This window comes from Oryzias melastigma, linkage group LG12 (genome assembly GCF_002922805.2).
Source record: "Oryzias melastigma strain HK-1 linkage group LG12, ASM292280v2, whole genome shotgun sequence".
NCBI classification, from domain to species: domain Eukaryota; kingdom Metazoa; phylum Chordata; class Actinopteri; order Beloniformes; family Adrianichthyidae; genus Oryzias; species Oryzias melastigma.
The window spans coordinates 15,311,331-15,319,292 of NC_050523.1; positions in this window are offsets into that span (position 1 = coordinate 15,311,331).

Below are 7,962 nucleotides of genomic sequence, written 5' to 3' on the forward strand. Positions count from 1 at the left end.
AGGCAAAGCTTGTTGTGGAGATAATAAAACCGTGGTTTAAATCAGTCGTCATCAAAAGAAACTTGAAAGTCATAGTTTTTTACAATAGTTTCATCTAATTTTTGTCTTTACTTTCCTTTTAGCTGTTTTGTAATAATAATAATAAAAAAAAACATTTGGTGACGCCAAACATTCATTATTTATGAATAATCAGATCTGTTACTGCTATGATTGTGTGGGTTGGTCCTCAGAGTAAAACGGTCTAAACTCAACCAATATTGGTGACGCACTGAAATTGTGACACATCTGGGTTTTGCACCACATTAAAAAAAAAAGTGTTCTTCCCCCTAATGAAGAAAGAAAAAGAAAGATGAAACAATAATCTGCAAGAATCTTAAATGACCCAACATTCTCTAAATTATTTCAAAACAAAAAAAAAGATTAAAATTGTTACTGTTTTCTAATATAATGACAGATTATTAGCAGTAAACATTGTATCCAAAGAAATATAAATAATGAAGGCCCAGGTTCAACTCCCTTTTTGTGTGGAGTTTTTATCTTCTTCTTCCAAGCCTGGTCTCCTGCGCTCGGGTCCTTCATCCACCTATTCCTGACAGGGATATGGCGAGCTAAGAAAACCATGGATGGGTGGAGTCACATAAAACAAAGTGAAATTTGCTCTCTCACAATTTTAAAGCCCCTCTAGAGACAGACATTCCACCATGGTGGAAATCATAGCTTGCAGTGAAGCGTCCGCATCCGTCGCGTCCTGCAGGATTTTCTACCATGGTGTGAACAGGCTGGCGTGCTTCATCCTTTCACAGCTTTACAAGTGCTGGCAGGACGAAACAAACGCATTGGATAATACTGTGCTCTCCTCGTACGAGTTTGATTAGCTTCAATTGTGTCACTTGGCTGAATGAGTGTCTGCGCTCAAAGCAAACAGTATTAAAGCCGATGGAAGCTTTTGAAAATGGAGACGCTCAAATCCAAGGCTGTTGTCGTGGTTTATCAGGCTGAAGTGTGATCTAATCAGGAGAAATTAAAAAAGAGATCAAGTCGTTTAAGTGTTCAATCCCTTTATAGTAATGACCTTATTTAGTTACTCATTTGTTTTGTAGTAATTGATGATATATGAATACAGAACCTTTGTAGTAATGGATCAAAAATAAACTAATCTTCCCAAACAAAAAGGAGAAACAGCTAAAACACAAGCCGCTGTGAAGATTGTTATATTTGCTTCATGTGGTGCTGAAGGTCTCTGTTGGATCTGTGGTAAGCAGTCTTTAGTGGTATTATTGAGCTGGAGCTAAAGCTAGCAGAGAGTACCAATTAGAAACTACTCTGTCAGATTAAATGTCTTAAGACTGTGTAATAAATCTAATCACGTCCACTTTGGAGCTAATTCTGCACCAGACTACAAGGTATCAAAGACACATTCCAATGAAAAAAGGTGTTTTTTTTTGTGTGTTTTTAACATGTTCTTGTAACATTTTTCTCATGATGGATGACATATATAAAGAAAATTAAACTTAAAATTCTATTTCTGATTCCAGTTGTTGTTAATCAGGAGCAAAATGCTGTGACGTAGAAGCTACAATCTTCTTCTGCTCCATTCTGATGCATCCACTTGCAGACAAATAGATCCACGTACGTCTTTGTTTTCCTCGTTCGATCTGAAATCTGGCTCAAAAATGTATGGCTGGATGATTCAATATTGCTCCCCATTTCTTCTGCACTGGTAACTTTAGGTTGGGGTTGTAGGAGGCTGTAAGCATGTAAAAAGATGGATGATGGGGATGGGGATGGGGGCGGGCTTACTTTGCACCAACTTTCCACAACTCAGAGTTGGATTTCTAATCAAAAACTGACCCTGAGCAAAAACTGTACCCTAGAAAGCGACACAAGTATTTTGATTTTGGCTAAAATTGGCTAAAAAAACATTAAAAATGTTTAACACCAGAATATAGAAAAAAGTATTTTCTGTCTGTAGTCACCAAACAGGTGAAAATACAATACAAAAAATATAATCCCACATTATTTCCTCTAACTACTTAATATGTTGAATAAAATTATGCAATAAAAACTCAAACTGTATCACTGCTCACAGATCAGGCCATTCAAAAAAAATACTCATACATTAAACATTACAAATAACTACTGGTTACACACTAAAAAAATGAAACAATTAAATATCACTCAGACCATAACATGCAGTTTACAATACTTAATGCTGACAAAATTGCGTTTCAATAAAAAATCCTTAAGATTACACAATGCTTGATACCAGAATGATATACAATCATCAATCAGTCTGCCACCTCTAATAGTAAAAGAGCCATTTGGCTTGTTTTCTACTGATCAAAACTCAGTAGGAGCAGCAAAGTCTTATTTTGATACTGCTGTGCATTCATTACAATGTATTTTTAATAATAAATATTAATAATGCTTCTTTTGTGGCATAAATAAAAACAGAAATATAAAACAAAACTAGCATTTTCTCCACTTGTGAAATGACAATTTCTCAACATTGACAGAAGCTCAAATGATTTCCTTTCAAAATAAAAGACGCCTTGTACCAGACAAGATTATAACAGTGTAGCTTTGGACAGCAAAAGATAATATGTGTGTTAAACTGATAAAGGATCAGAATTTTTACCAAAGTTTTGCTTTGTATTTGAAATCGATGTATTTTGGAGGAAGCATAGAGTAAAAAAGACCTGTTCAAGTCAGCAGGGATGTAAAAACCTTTACATAGTTTATCTTCAAGGCGCATCTCAAACATACATTTATAATAATAAATGTTAATTTGGTGACAATTACTTGAAAAAATATAATTGTTTCATTTTTTTAGCCAAAGATCCACTATGGAGAGGTAAAAGAGCCACAAGTGGCTCCGGAGTCGCAGGTTGCAGTCCAGTTAGACTTTTGCATTTTTGTGAGGCAGTTTGTTTCAAATGTGTCTAAAAACAAACTGTATTTTAAAACATTAGACACTTTTGAAACAAGTTTTTTTGAAGCTAAAATTTGAATCCAGAAAACTCCTTAATATTTAAATTTTTCTTAAAAACCTTTTCACCCATCTGACTTATCATTATTTCCGGGTTGGTAGAACTCCACACACATATGAATATTCTGCAGCTCAGATGTTAAGTGAGTGACTTTGCAGGCAGAGAACACAGAGGAGGAGAACGTGGCTGTTTGACCTTATGGCGCGGCCCGGCTCCTTCCTGCACCGCCGCGAGACAGAGAGCCTGCCTTTGTTCAGGTCCACACAAATGACAGCGCTGACAGTAATAGCTGCCTTTGTAGAGCAAAAGGCCATCTCATCACTGTCAACACCATCTGAGCTCGGCTATGAGGTACTTCCAGAAGCAATTCACTGCACACACCCCGGAGGGAAAAGGAAACCTGATTGATGCTGAAGTATTTAAGCTGTTAAATAATACATCAACTTTCTCACAAAGACAGAGCTTCTCCGGAAGTCACTTTTAAGAAAATCAACAATTTTATGGCATTGGGGCAATGAAATCATTTAAAAATGGTCTTTTCTAAGTGTTCCAGACTCCCTTAAAAACTACTTTCTAGGGCATCTGATTGTAGAAAATGTTCAATTTCAGCATCAGGATCAGATTAATGAAGAAATCCTGATGGCTTTTGACCAAGCTGCAAATGAAAAAGAAAAGAAATGATCTCATTTGCAACCAAAAGTCATATTGTAGCGAAACCACGTGACTTCCTTTCCTCGTTACTCTGGCTCACTTCTGAGTCATGTCCTTTACTCACATGGAATCGGGCCAGAATTATATTAGAGAATCTGCTTCTGTCATTCAAAATTTTGCAGCAGTAGGACAGAATGCATTCTGCAGAGATGGGCAGGGCTTATTTACTAATACTTTGATTTTTCCTTTGAAGCTGAACTGTTTTAATGGAGGTCAAAGAAAATCAGGTGGGCCAACTAAACGCTCAATGTTGTCTGCATTTTGTCACTCAGTTCTCCTGCAGAAGTCAAGCCAATTAAGACCTTTAATCCTCCACATCAGCAGCAGGATTCCACAGCTCATTTATCGCAGCCGCCTGAATGTCAGAGAGGCGTGGGCGGACGGCGTGACCACGGGATTCCCGTCAACCAAGGAGAATGACAATTACTATCCTGCTGCTTTTGCCGAGCGCAGGGGGAACGGAAACGGAGCAGTGGCGGATGAGTCACCTGAACAGAGACGGCGTTTTAGCCCTCTAATGAAGCTCACTTCTGCTGGTGATGAATGGCAGGGGGCTGCCCTGGAGACGGAGGGGGAGGTCGGGGAGGGTCCCAAGTGTGACGCAGCATCCCATGTCAGCACTGACATCTTCTTCAACAGAGACATTTAATCCTCTCTTCTGTTTGTTTCAAATCTCGCTTCATTACTTTCATCACTTCTCGTCTCTTCTGTGTGATAAGTACCGGACTCGTCTCCCATCTGCCAGCTTAGAGGCATTTAGGGTCGGCAGTTTATTTATTTATTTCTTTTCCTCCAGACTGTGCCAAATGTTCTGTCTGGGTCCTCCTTAAAATTAGTATTCAGAGCAGAAAGTTTCCCTCCACCTGTGGAGGCTGCATGCTCGGAGCATGGTTCAGCGTTTCTGTTTTCAGGACCACGGACAGAGACATCTGATCCAGCAAATATCTACGATGCAATTCTTCCAGCTCTGTTTCACTGAAGCTTTGCTAACTGCACAGTCTTTGACTTCTTTGTGGTGCAGCCTATCACCTTAAAAAGCTTTCTTTATTAAGAAAAAAGCAACAAAACAAGTTGGTTTGTTTATTTTCTAACACCACTATATTCTCTTTCATTAAGTGTCATCTAAACACTTGTATATTTTCCAACAAGAGCAGCTTGTACCATATTATCACCCTCTTTAGTTGACACAATTGTTTCCACTTGTCGAAGCAGATGCCATTAATGCTCAAAAATTACCAGCTACAGTTCAGCTAAACAATGAACATCACCAGCTTGATCACAACAATGTTTTTTTTAACCATTTTTAAAAGGCCACATTTACATAATTCTCAATTTCCAGTTTAGACAGAGCAAACAGATCATTTCACCTTCCACTGACAGCTTGTCAGTTCCCATTTTTAGCATGAAAGTGAGACGAGGACCGGCGCAGGTTTGGCTCTGAAGAGGAAGAAGCTTTACTGCCCTCGTACACAAGATGCAATTGACTTCTGTCTGGCAGCAAAGACGTTGTATGGAGAGGAAGAATGGATATTGGCAAAGGAGGAGGAGCAAGGGAGTACACACATTAGTGATTAAAGCTCCATTCTGATCAACGTCTGAGCTGTTGTAAAAGTGTTCCAGTGGTCTTTTAATTATGATTATACAATTTTTAGACAAAATCCAAAAATTTGTATCGTTACATAGGACATAGTTTCTGTTGTGGGTGAGACTCTTGGTCTTTTGCATGGTGGAACAGGGAAATAAGCAGCTTTCATCTACTCTTGATTTACAGCAATTTGAATAAATATGGCGTTGAAATAGAAATAAATACACAATTGTTAGTTTCATTTTCTTTATAGATGTTCTCCATCATTAGAAAAATGCCATAAGAACATGTTAAAAGCACCAAAAAGTTGATTTTTATCTAAGTAGTCCTTTGAGCACTCCATAAAATATTACTATTACACTCAGCTTGATGCATAGAAGAAGCCGTGCTTGAGTCTGCTGGGATAGATGTGGGAGTGGTGAGCCACTGAGCTTTAGAGACGAAGAGGTTCTAATGTCAGCTGGAAAATCGAACCCACTGGAAGCTTCTGGAAGTTCTTATTTTAATGTTATTGTGTGAAAATGTCAATGATTTGAAGGGTTAAGACTAACGCTAGCCTGTCAGATGATAAACATGGAGGACAGGTTGTAACATGGGTGACCTTTTGTTTGTATTTTGACATCAACTCTATTAAATCTTCAATTCACAGGTTTTGGTTTATTTTCCAGCTTTACTGTGAATAAGCACCCATGCTTAAAACACTGAACCTAATTAATTCAAAAGTATAACAGAGTATTAGGGCCAATTAACAAACAATTTTTTGTTTTTTAATATCTCAAATAATCTCATACATTTACAAGAAAAAAGTTTTAACTGTTAAATTATGAGGATAAAGTTGAATATGTATGACTTAAAAAGTCATAAACTAAATGTTTGACTATAAATGTCGTGAATTTACTAGATTTAAAGTTGTAAATTCACAAGATTTAAAGTACTAAAACTACGAGATTTAAAGTAGTAAATTCACAAGAGTAAATCTTCTAAATTTAAGATATTTAAAGTTGTACATTTACAAGATTAAGTCATAAACCTAAAAGGTTAAAAGGTTACAAATTTATGAGATTTAAAGTCGTAAATTTACGAGATTTAAAGTTGTAAATTTACAAGATAATAAACAAGATATTACTCATTTCTACACTATAGATGAGTCATTTTTGACTGTTTTCCTTCCTTAATATAAAAAAATATTTTTTCTTCTTAAAAGTTGTTTTAAATAAAAGTGTCTATATTTTAACCTGTTTTTCAAATTCACATTTATTAGTAGAGTACTTTCCTGTAATAAAATACCTCATAGTGCAAAATAAATAAATAAATAACAAAAATAATGCAAAAAATGGTCATCATCAGTAAACAAAGCAACCCATTTACACAATCTACAAAACAAATGGTCCATAAAAAGTCTATAAAATCAAATTAAAACACAAGGAAATGTAAAATCTACTTAAAAACTGAGCTAAAAAGATGAGCTTTGAGTTCTGAAGCTTCCACATCCTCAGGCAGGCTGCTCCACAAACGAGGCCCAGTTTTGGTCTAAACTTCTCAGGTTGTCCCCGGGTTAAATCCTAATCTTTCTCTCTGTCCACAGATTGAACCATCCATCATGTATCCCAGAACATCTCTCCTCCTCCTGTGACCCACTGCCTCTCTCTGCTTTGCTGTTTTGCCGCTTCACTGCTGAAAGACAATACATAGATAGATACTGTTTGCTTTCTCACAGCGTGTTTGCTGCACCATCAACCCATCATTCCAGCTCTCTGTGGATGGAAACTGCTCCATCATGACACATCGATACAGTTCTTTAAGCTGCTTTCATAGCTGTGTTACCCATCTTAAGATAAGGACAACATGCGATGCTCTTCAGCTGATCCACATGGATTTTTAAATGTGGGATGTTATTGCTGAGAATCCTGAAGGGTAAAAACAGGAAGAATAGTCAAAGGTTTGGGTTAAATGTAGGCATCAGTTTGTGCTCTGGTTATAATGTAAGCAAATTTTACTCATGTCTTTTATAATTGTAATTTTCTTAAACACTTCTCTTTTTGTACACACGATAACCCATTTTTACTTTATTCACCTTACAAGTGAATACAAATCCCACAGTGTGCACCTTTACAGTTGTGAATATGACCAACAGACGCACACTGAGCAATAAATATAAAAATAATACATTTGTTTTTGCTCCTATTTTCTACATTTTCTACAAAATAACATTTTCTCTTAAATCTGTCTAACTCTGTTAGTGAGCACCTCTCCTTTGCACCTCACAGGTGTGCCTCAGACTATTTTTTGATTTTATTAGATCTCCAACAATAATATTAATATTATTCTGTTTTTGTTTACTCAAAAGTAACCTATGTTTATTTTCCATGTATTTATCCTCTTCAACTCTTTTTAGTTTTGATGTTTTATAAAATCCTTGAATAAAGAGGTTTATTTTTTTCTGTCCGTTTGTCATCCATGCTCTGTTTGTGTTTTTTATTAACTATAATTTTCATGTTATTTTCAGATAAGGACTAAAATATCTTCAAATAAGTACAGTCAAGTATCCATTATGTTTTCAACATAAACCTCTTTTTAGTCATGATTTGTAAGCTGAGTTCTGAAATCCTCTATTATTTTTTGTTTTCCTACTTTTACTATTTTGTAGCTATTTTATCTGACCTCAATTTGTTTAAT